This window comes from Manis pentadactyla, chromosome 8, assembly GCF_030020395.1.
Source record: "Manis pentadactyla isolate mManPen7 chromosome 8, mManPen7.hap1, whole genome shotgun sequence".
Taxonomy (NCBI): Eukaryota; Metazoa; Chordata; class Mammalia; order Pholidota; family Manidae; genus Manis; species Manis pentadactyla.
Window position 1 is genome coordinate 60,275,112 of NC_080026.1, and position 12,139 is coordinate 60,287,250.

At 35.5% G+C, this 12,139-nt stretch overlaps 1 non-coding gene across 1 annotated transcript in view; it reads left to right on the plus strand.

Moving 5' to 3' along the window:
- The window catches only part of LOC118929367 (uncharacterized), a 56,147-nt gene extending 48,353 nt beyond the window's left edge, over window positions 1–7,794 (plus strand). The window contains exons 2-3 of the transcript XR_008998867.1: window positions 5,002–5,064; window positions 5,929–7,794. This is a non-coding gene — a transcript (uncharacterized LOC118929367). The remainder of the gene's footprint in view (window positions 1–5,001; window positions 5,065–5,928) is intronic.
- Window positions 7,795–12,139: the final 4,345 nt, after the last annotated feature.

Sequence of the window (12,139 nt, forward strand, 5' to 3'; positions counted from 1 at the left end):
GGTGCTGGCAAAACTGGACAGCTACATGTAGGAGAATGAAACTGGACCATTGTCTGACCCCATATACAAAAGTAAACTCAAAATGGATCAAAGACCTGAACGTAAGCCATGAAACCATTAAACTCCTGGAAGAAAACATAGGCGAAAACCTCTTAGACATAAACATGAGTGACCTCTTCTTGAACATATCTCCCCGGGCAAGGAAAACAACAGCAAAAATGAGTAAGTGGGACTATATTAAGCTGAAAAGCTTCTGTACAGCAAAAGACACCATCAATAGAACAAGAAGGATCCCTACAGTATGGGAGAATATATTTGAAAATGACACATCCGATAAAGGCTTGACGTCCAGAATATATAAGGAGCTCTCACGCCTCAACAAACAAAAAACAAATAACCCAATTAAAAAATGGGCAGAGGAACTGAACAGACAGTTCTCCAAAAAAGAAATACAGATGGCCAACAGACACATGAAAAGGTGCTCCACATCGCTAATTATCAGAGAAATGCAAATTAAAACTACAATGAGGTATCACCTCACACCAGTAAGGATGGCTGCCATCCAAAAGACAAACAACAACAAATGTTGGCGAGGCTGTGGAGAAAGGGGAACCCTCCTGCACTGCTGGTGGGAATGTAAGTTAGTTCAACCATTGTGGAAAGCAGTATGTAGGTACATCAAAATGCTCAAAACAGACTTACCATTTGACCCAGGAATTGCACTCCTAGGAATTTACCCTAAGAATGCAGCAATCAAGTTTGAGAAAGACAGATGCACCCCTATGTTTATTGCAGCACTATTTACAATAGCCAAGAATTGGAAGCAACCTAAATGTCCATCAATAGATGAATGGATAAAGAAGATGTGGTACATATACACAATGGAATACTACTCAGCTATAAGAAAAGGGCAAATCCAATCATTTGCAGCAACATGGATGGAGCTGGAGGGTATTATGCTCAGTGAAACAAGCCAAGCGGAGAAAGAGAAATACCAAATGATTTCACTTATCTGTGGAATATAAGAACAAAGGAAAAACTGAAGGAACAAAACAGCAGCAGAATCACAGAACTCAAGAATGGACTAACAGGTACCAAAGGGAAAGGGACTGGGGAGGATGGGTGGGTAGGGAGGGATAAGGGGGGGAGAAGTAGGGGGGTATTAAGACTAACATGCATGGGGGGTAGGAGAAAAGGGAGGGCTGTACAACACAGAGAAGGCAAGTAGTGATTCTACAACATTTTGCTATGCTGATGGACAGTGACTGTAAAGGGGTTTATAGGGGAGACCTGGTATAGGGGAGAGCCTAGTAAACATAATATTCGTCATGTAAGTGTAGATCAGTGATAGAAAAAAAAAAAAAAAAAAAGGGCAGTTCCTGTGTGGTAACCTCCAACGAGTTCTACACAAGGGTATAAAGGGCATATAAAAGTGTAGGCAAAGGGTCTGTTTGTGTTTATACAGAGGATCAAAGCCTAATTGGGCTACCCCGAAAATGAACTAAGATACGATATGAAAAAGAACTTCCAACATCTGCACCCTCTGGAAGACTCATGCCAGAAGATGATCATCAAAAAACCCCAACAAAGATCCACGCACTGCTACAGCTGTAGATGCACTCATCCCACCAGTTCCTGGACCTGCCATGGGAATGAGGAAGGAGATATCTAAGCTGGCCTGTGCATACAGTAAAACAACAAAATTGGACTGGATCTATACTGTTGGAACTCAACCAAGAATTTGGAGAAGTGCAAATTGTAGCGCTCCAAAGTCTTACAACTACAAACTATTTATTGTTAAAAGAACATATGGCATGTGAACAGTCCCCAGGAATGGGTTGTTTTAATTTGTCTGATTTCTCTCAGACTGTTCAAGTTCATTTGGACAATATCCACCATATCATAGATAAGTTTTCACAAATGCCTAAGGTGCCTAACTGGTTTTCTTGGTTTCACTGCAGATGGCTGGTAATTACAGATATGCTTTGGTTATGTAACTATACTCCTATTATGTTAATGTGTGTGTGCAATTTAAGTAGTAGCTTAAAACCTATACATGCTGAAGTTACTCTACAAGAAGATATATCAAAGAAATAATCAATCTTCCCATGTTTTCTTCCGCCTGCTACTTCTATAGCTTTTCTTCTTCCTTCCTAATTACAACCCTTAAATAGAATTCGTGCCTCATATCAAATTTACCGAGTATCATAATTCTTCCAAGTGGTAAAGATACCTCAAGACAAATGCTGGGCATAGAAGCCACAGGGCATAAATATGCAAAGAAGTAAAAAGCTAACTTTTTCAAACAATAAGGCTTCTCTCTCACTTACCAACTTCACATTTCCCTGTATGGCCCCGGAAGATGACTGGTTAGCCAGAGACGGGTAAGATTCCTCAAGGGAGGAACAACCTAAGACAGGCACAGTCGCAGGGGGGCCATCAGGTGAGAAATTGGGGATCAACAGAGGTGAGGCTTAGAACCTCACCCCCCCGTTCTGAGAGAAATCTTCTGCATACGTGGATGTTTTATTGCCCTGGTCTAGCTTGGATTAACACATAGTCTACAGGCACACACCTGATCATCTACATGTGCTCTCTTACAACACTAAACTATGTTTTCTACCTTTATCTTGTATCTACCTACCACTTCAGCATTTTATTAAAAATAATAATAATAAAGAGAGAAATGTGGTATCCACATATAAATCAAGTATAAAAACCAAATGAGTATTCATATTTGAACTGACTGTTTATAGTTCATAATGCATGAGCAAAACCGAAAGTTTCTGTGATGACTGCCCTTGTACTGTTCACTATGTAACTTATTCATTATGTAAGAATTTGTTCTACATGTAAAAACTTGTTTGTTATGCCTCAGAAGATTGGAGACTGACAAAAATTAGGCTTGGGGTGGAATAATGATTGTGCATTGAGCATTGACTCCCCTATACAGAATTTTATTGTCGTTAACAACCATTTGATCAATAAATATGAGAGATGCCCTCACAAAAAAAAAAGGACAGACTTCCAATGGTAAAATAAATTAGTAACCGGGATATAATGTATAGCATAAGGAATATAGTCAAGATATTGTAACAGCCTGGTAGGGTGATAGCTGGAACCTAGAATTATGTATATAAATGTTCTACCACTGTGTTGTACACTTGAAACTCATGTAATGTAATACTGTGTGTCAACTACCCTTCAATAAAAAATAATTATTAAAAAAAAAAAAAAAAAACCAAAACAAAAAAGCAATCCAGTTAGAAAATGGGTAAAGGACAGGAATAGATACTTCACCAAAGGGGATATATAGATGACAGATAAGCACATGCTCAGCTTCACTTGCCTTTAGGGAAATGCAATTAAAGATCTGATGAAATATTATTAGACATCTATCAGAAAGGCTAATGAAAAAGTAGTGACAGCACTGAATGCTGGTAAAGATTTGAAGAAATTGGATTAATCATACATTACTTGTGGGAATGTAGAATGGCATACCCATTCTGGAAAACAGATTTACAATTTCTTTAAAAAAAAAACTAAACTAAATTAAACTTACCCCAGCAACAGTGTTCGTGGTTTTTTATCCCAGAGATATGAAAACATTTTCACAAAAACCTGGACATAAATCTTCATAGCAGATATTTTCATAATAGGCAAAACTGAAACAACTTAGATGTCTTCAACAACTGCTACATGTCCACAGCATGGAACTATTTAGCAATAAAAAGAAGTGAGCTATTGATACAACCTAGTCACAAGGAATTAGTGTGAATGAAAAAAACCTCAGAAGGTTAGATATACTATAGGATTCCATTCATATACTCTTGAAATAAAAAGGTTATATATAGAGAGAATAGATAACTAGTTGCCAAGGGTTAGGAGTTGGGGTGGGTGGGTAGTTCTAATGTTCTAATCAAGAGTTACATACCTTGACTGTCATATGAATCTTCACATGGTGGTAACATTGCATAGAACTGCACACACTCACACAGAAATGATTGCATATAAAACTAACAAAATCTGAATAAGCTCTGGATTGTACCAATGTCAATTTCCAGATTTTGATATTATACTACAGTTATATAAGATAGTATAATTGGGGGAAATTAGGTGCAAGATACACAGGATTTCTCTGTACCTTTTTTTTTCAGCTTACTGTGCATAACTGTTTCAAAATAAAACATTTTTAAAGGCTTAAGTTTTTAAATTAAAAAATGACAAGTTATAAAAATAAAGGAATGCTTACATTTCTCTAATTTTTCTGTACTTTGGGGATAAAATTTCTTGAGTCAACATGGTCTTGCTGCATGTGACTGGTCCTCACCTTGCACCACATGTGTCTCTGCAGGCAGGTTTCATTATCACCCGAGCTGTTCTACATCTTGTTCCACTGACGGTGATCCTTGAATCTGCGCTACCGTCAGATTGCCAGAAGAGTTTCTAAACGTATACTCCCAGTTTCTGGACTCATCTCATTGTTGAATAATAATAACAGCCCTTTGCAGACCTGCAGTAGCTCAGCAACCACACTGGGTAGTGCTAGTCTCCATGCACAGGTGCAGAATTTGGTGTTGAGCCAACTGTTCATCAGGGTCTCCATTTGAGTTAAGAGGGCTCTTTATATGAGAAACAGCTGTGTTATTAGTGTGGCCAGAAAAAGTCTTCTGTGCTTCTGAGTTTTCCAGAATTACAATGCTGCTTTAAGTTCTCTCTTCGGAGAATAGGAATGTAGACATAGGGGCGAATTTGTTATTTATTTTGGAGAACATTTCTTGTTATAAATGATTGCTTCCTGCTTTTTAGTGGAAACCCATTTAAGCAAGTCTTATCCACTAGACTAGGTTAAAAATAATACATTTTATTATGATTGAAAAGGAGACCATTCTGGTTAAATCTTGACATCTTGCTTACTGGAAAGAAGTATGAGTATGCAATGTATGGGTTTATGTTTTTCCCCTCTATGGATAATACAAAATTACTGTCATCCTGTTGTAGTTCAATATCATGAATATAGTGACCCAAGTGAGAGAACAGCATCACAGCATGGTTCAAATAAAGGTAAGCGCGACCACATACATTCTAGTAAGAATAATGAATATAAAAATTAACATTGTATAGCACATTACAATTTATAAATCTCTTTTACCTACATAAGTTCATTGAATTCTCACCAAGTAGACATTAGTTTTTGCTTTATTACTGATGAAGTATTTCAAGTTCAGAGCAATGAAGTCTGTTCTCAGAGGTCATTCAGATAGCAAGTGGGGGAGCCAAGACTCAAACTGAAGTCTCCCGGTGCCCAAACACACACTTTGTCCGTAATGCTGTGTTATTTAAGTAACATATCTGATGTTGTTTTTCATAACTTTCTGGATAGCAATTTTGTGATATTTACTTGCCAGTAAAATGTCAAAATTTTTGGCAGGTCTAAAAAGATAGCATATCACAGATTAGTTATTAATCATTACTGGGTGTAGTCAAGAGAGTATGGATAATGAAAACAAACAGGTACTCCTCAATCTTTCAGTTGACCAGTTTTTTAGGCCAATGTTGTATGAATGATGTGAAATGCATTTTATTTGAACCAAGGTTGCCTGAGAGACCTGAGGCTACATTAAAAAAAAAAAGTTTGAACTTGATTTATCCTGGGAAAATATAAGGACATAGAGATTGAGAGTCAGTTTCCCTTCCGTGCAGTTAAGCCTTCAGTTAACTAGTTCTAGACCAAGAACTTTATTGTGATCATTTATCCTCATGATAGTTCTAAAAATTATATTCATTTAAAGAAGTTCTTAGTTAATTAAATGTTTGCTCTTCTTAGGAACTTTACTTTTGGTTGAAAATTACAACTGTGTTCTCTGAAAGTGGATACTGGTATCCAATTACTTAACCTTCTGTTGTTTTTCATATATATTTGTATAGGAGCAGTTTTACTTTTGTTATCAAGTCGTACTTAAAGTTCTTGAGAAGCTACTGACTTTCAATTAAGAAAGACTTCTGTTGCCTCACTCTTGAAATTACCAAATGGCTTGGAGACTCCTCATAAAGAACATGTTCAAGCTGTGCTGAAGCGATTTGCTTATGCAGACAATGTGTTTTCTTGGGATATCATTTAATTTTCTTTCTGACAGCTCCCTGAAGGCATTATCATCTGATTTAGGGTGAACAGTGTTTACCCATTGATCTTACTTAGATAATATCAAAATTTTCTCCCATTTTTTCCAATAAAACTAAAGCTACATAGAACAACTCAGCCTATTTTGTTGAAGGGATTACAGAGCCCAATAAAGGATTTACACTATATTCATTAATATTTTATTTGGAAAGACAGCTAAAGGGAGCTGAGGATTTCCAGGACCTCATAAAGCCCTTACTCTGGGAGAACACAAAAGGCTCATAGACTCTAAGATGCCATCATCTTATAGGCATTTCAAGACAGATACTTATGCATGGGTTTTAGCTAGAATCTCCTTTTAGTTGGTATTTGAATAACTCAGTTCCCTAAGAGTCCAATTAAGAGGGAGTAACTTTCTCCACAAATTGGATTCCGTTTTCCTGACCTCCACATTCCTGGGGGTCCCCCTGGGGCCTCAGAGGACAAGCTGTCTTTCTAGAGCAGCTGGACAAGGACCTGTTGGTCTGGGAAGCATGTCAGGATGGCACAGGTCCTCCTCTCCTTCACATGAACACACTGGTCAACAGTCCAAAACTGAAATAGAGGTATGTATAGAAAGTCCAAGAGGAAATTTTTGCCTGGCTTGAGTTCTTTCCTATCCCACCCTAACACTTAACATATTACTCATTCTGCTTTGTTAAAAGCAAATACTACATTTTTCTTGCCTCTTACTCTGCCCTTTAGCTAACCAATAAACTTTGATATAGGCATTACTGTATAATTCTGAGGGTCTCTTATGCCAGATATATTTTTAAACTAAGATCTATGATAGTTATTTTTTTCTTCAGAGTTCTATTAAATCATTTCTTTCCATTACTGCCCCACCTCTGCTGTAACATTTAGAAGTTGGCACTGGGAATCAGATCTTGGAAACCCAAATTCGTAGTTGTGAAAACAGTTCCATATTCTGTTTTTGAAAAGATGTGGCCATTATTACATTCATTTTATTATAGGACTTTGCCTCATACAGTTAGTGATATTTTGGTCAGGGAATTTTAGTGACTAGGTATATCTGATTATAAGTTGTAAAGCAATTGATACATGTCTTTGTACAGTATAATTCAGTAGAGATCAGAATATTCCATGTATTATATTGAGGATATTTCTAATATTAATTTGTAAATCTTGAATTTTTAAGAAGCTTGTTTTCTTCCCTTGGCTAAATGAATACTTGAATTGGTTGAATTAAAATTAATAATTTTCATTTAAAAAATAATTATATGTCAGAAATGTATTTTGTATTAAATCAAATTGTGACTCCACCTGTTTATATTGTTCACATAAATAATAGTCTATGGTAAATATTAATTTAATTTTGATAATTGGCCTTTAATTTTTGTACCCCTAATTTAGTTTTCTCTGTTATTGTAAAATAATAGATATAATATACAACAATATTCCTGAGAAGGATTCTATGGTATGATCTAAATGAAAATACTGTGTTTTGCCTGAAGTACTTTTATTATTTGGATTTGAAACGTTCTTGTAAAGAAAAATTTCACAATTCTTGCTGGTAAGCATGTCTCTTCTTTAATGTATGCCTCATATTTTTGTAGCTGGACTAATGTTTAGATTTTCAGAGAAATTAAATAAGTAAAATATGGAAATAGTGATTGAATTTGTTTTTATTTCATTTTTGGGAAGTGAATTCCAAATTGAAAACTTTTGACTAATTGAAATACTAAGTTTCAAACCAACAGTAAATCAATTTTTGCCTAGGATATGAATATGAAACTCCACTGACACCTTTGTGAATATATGACTGCTTCTGTGGGGAAGCTTTTAAAATATTTATGTATGAGCATATATGTGTTTATTAACTTTCAACTTAAAATACATATTTTTAAATGTGCATGTGCTTGATGGACTTCTGTGTTGAACCAGAGCTTTTCAGAAATAAACATTGTAGGTTTCTTTCTCATGTAAGTCTTGGTAATTTATTTTTCTTTGGACCTTTCACCCCCAGTCTGTCTAGAACATTACTGAATTTTCAATTAAGTTTACATTTGCTATGCAAAGGTCAGTTCAGTGATTTATTTTTATTGAAAAATCTCAAAGGGAAACACCTTAAGTAACTCTAAAAAAAGTTTCATTTCCTACCTTAGTTTTCTTAAACCTTGGGAAGAACTAATTTTCTTCTATACTGTCTTGATGTTCAAGTAATTGACCTAGAAGATTTGGAAAGTATCCATTAAGTAAAAACAGGTCAGTGGTATTCAATGGGGGTGATGGATTGCTCAGTGGAATACTCAGTTTGTTTACAGCTACAATAAAAAAGCAGCAAGTAATGATCATATAATGAGACAATTTGAATTAGAAGGGATCTTAAAAGATACCTAATGCAACTGTCATATCTGAGACTTGAATGGGATTAAGAACATTTTTTAGAAACTACTAGCAGCATCCTATTTGAAGGTGAAAAAATAGTCTTCCCATTAACAAGACAATTGAGTATTGCTTTAGAGTTATCTAGCTAATGCAATAAAACTGTAAAGAATAATTGGTATAAATACTGGAAACTTAGAACAAAATGATCTTCTGTGTATTTGCCACATAGAAATAGTAGACTCAACCAAAATAGAGTATTAGAAAAGTCATTAAGAGGTCTGGGTACAAGGTAGTACATAAAAATTGATCTCTATATCAGGGTTAAGCAACTATGACTTTCAAGTCAATTCTGACCTGTTGCCTGTTTTGTAAATAAAGTTTGGTGCCCATTTGTTTACATATTGTCTATGGCTGCTTTTGTGCTACAATAGCAACAGCCAAGTTAAGTGGTGACAGAGATGATGTGGCCTATAAAACCTAAAATATTTACCCTTTGGCCCTTAAAAGAAAAAGTCTGCCAACCCCTGTTCTTTATCTATGGTAGGAAATATATCTCCGAGCAACAGGGATACATAAAATAAATATTTTATAAAATATATAAAATACTCAAACTTACCATGAACTTGACCAGTTGATGCTCACATACTAAATGAACAGTAAATGCATGAAAAGAACAAAGATGTTTTTGAAATTTACTTAGGGAAGGGAGAGGGTTCATCTTAGCAATATTAAGAGTATTGTCTAAAGTCACAGTGATTACAACAACGTGATTCTAGTACAGGGACACATAACTGGATCAATGGAACAAAATAGTCCAGAAATAGACTCAACAGATTCATATATTTATGAATTTATTATATGCTAAAAGTAGCATTTGAAACCCAGAGCTTCAAAATATATTAAGCAAAAACTAGTAGAACTGATAAAACTGGAAAGATAGACAAATCTACAATTATAGTAGATTCCACCATTCCTCTCTTTAGTTGATAGAATAAATAGACAGAAAATCAGTAAAGATATAAAAGATTTTAATAACAGTATGAATCAGCTTGATCTAATTGTCATTTATAGAACATTGCACCCAACTACAGCAGAGTACACATTTTTTCAAGTGCGCATTGAGCATTTACCAAGAAAGATTATATTTTGCATCATAAAATAAATCTCAGTATAATTCAAAGGAAAGGAATTGTATATTTTTGGATTTAACCAGAAATCAATAACATAAAGATATTTCAAAAAATCCAAAGTATTTAGAAATTAACAATGTACTTATTAGTAATCCATGGGTCAAAGAAAAAAGTCTTAAGACGAATCAGAAAATATTTAAAAATAAATGAAAGTGAAAACACAACATCATAACTTCTGGGATGCAGTGACATGTAGGGGGAAAGTCATGTACTTGGTTTGGACCGTGTTGAACTTCTATGCGTATGGGACCTCCACGTGGCTCTACAAGCCTGATGTTTATAAGATCACTGAGCTGAAGAAGAACCTAGATCTGGGGGAAAGTTTGCCCTGAAAGTAATGCTTCAAGACACGGGAATGGATGTGCTCCCCAGAGAAAGTGAGACGGAGGCCAAAGGCAGGCGAATGAACGTCAACATTCATCACCTTGTCTGCCCTTCGTGGCCCAGTCTAAAAACCACTTCTTCCATGATGCTGCCTAACATTCATCTTCCCCTCCTCTGAACCCTTCATCAGTGCTTCTCAAACTCTCTGGTGAAGGACCTGTTTTATTTACATACAGATGGACCCCAAACAGCCAAAATAGCCAACCTTGAAAAGTGTGGTGGGCTAATTTGAGAGCAGCAGCTGAAACTGGAGGAGTATTGCCATTGCCCAGTTCAAAAGTGAAGAAGTGCAAAGAGTGCTTGGTGAGGGCTGGGGCAGTCTAGTTCTTATCCACTCTGAAAACCGGCCATCCAGGACTCTAGAACACAGTCCCACACTGAGGAGAAACTACAATCAAAACTGAGTGGAACAGATTTAATAAGAATGAAGAAAACAGAAGGTCCAGGTAAAAGTGAGTGAGGGGAACAGAGCTGGTGAACCTCAGCAGGCAAGTTCAATGAAGGTACAAGAGCTATCTGAACAAACCACCTAAAAGTTTGGGAAAACTAAATCCACATAAAAAAATGACCAACAGGAAGTATCATGATCAAGTCCCACATAAGTTACTGTAAGAAAAAAAAAAGGGGCTAAGGATAGCATCCCTACAGACAATAAAGGTATATCAGAAAGACGTGCTCAAAAGACAGACTGAAACTCTGACCTAGCATTTCAAAATGAGCTTAAAGACACTAGGAACATTACGACACTGAAGAACCACAAAGATCAGGATTAGAAAAAAATTCAAAATAGTATGACATCAAGAATTGGAGCAAAAATATAAGAAATGAAGATTGAACTAGAAGGAACACAAGTAAATAAACAGTAACTTACGCCGTAAGGGAAATAGGAGGTTTAGAGGATGAACAATTTCAAAACAAAATGAAGAAAGAAAACAACTTGACAGCATGGCAAACATCAATATTGGAACATCACAGGACACACACAAGCATATAAAATGAGCTTGACCAGTACCAAGAAATGTTTTGGTAAAATTAGTGAAGTTTGAAAAAAAAAATGCTTTGGGCATCTATACAAGAAGAATAAAATTAAATTATTATCAAACTTTTTTTATGGTAATACTTTATAACAAAAAAATGAAGTAATATGTTTAAGATATTCAAGGAAATAAAATACGAGCCAAGGAATTTATATCTAATAAAACTGACCTTGATGTATAGAAGGCAAAAATTGATGGGAGAGTTCAGAGAAAATTGTTTTTAAGAGCCCTTCCTAAAGAATCTATTAAAGAACATGCTTCAAATAACCAAAATGCTTGGAGAATCACTGACAAACGTAAGTATTTCTAATTATATATTTGTATATATAATATATATAAAATGCTTTATACATATTTAATGCTAATAAGTATATGCATATATATATTTTGAAATATAAATGAAATATACCTGAAACTAATGTTATATGTCAGTTATACCTCAAAAAAAATGGAAGAAAAGAGATTATTATGAATGAGTTTATACCAGTAAATTTGAAATGGACAGAGTCCTAGAAAAATAATAAAACCAACACAATCAAAATAGAAAACCGTAACTGAAATGAAAAGGGGATGTGAACTCAACAGCCCAAGCAGGTTTATTACTAAACCTGAGAGGGACCCCTCTTTTCTGGCCGGCAGAACAAAGAAGGGGTCTCTAACAGGTCAAGAGGCTTTTTATGGCCAGGGTTTTTGGCGGACTTTCTGAGAGGAGGGGTCAGGGTGTGCTTGCAGCTTGCTGATGTGTCCTCTGGAGAATGCTTGTAGCCTAGGTAAGATGAAACCTAGGTCCTGCTGTGATGGTGGGTGGCCGTATTCAAAAAGGTGGTATTCCTGTCCATATTCTATCAATAACAGGTCTACATTTTCAGAAGTACTGATTCATAATTAAAATCATTCTTCACTGACAAGTTCTACAAAATAATTAAAAATTACTCCAATCTTACACAATTCTTTGAGAGAAAAGACAAAGTTAAGCATAACATTGGTACCAAAACCCAAAAAAGAAAACTATGAGAACA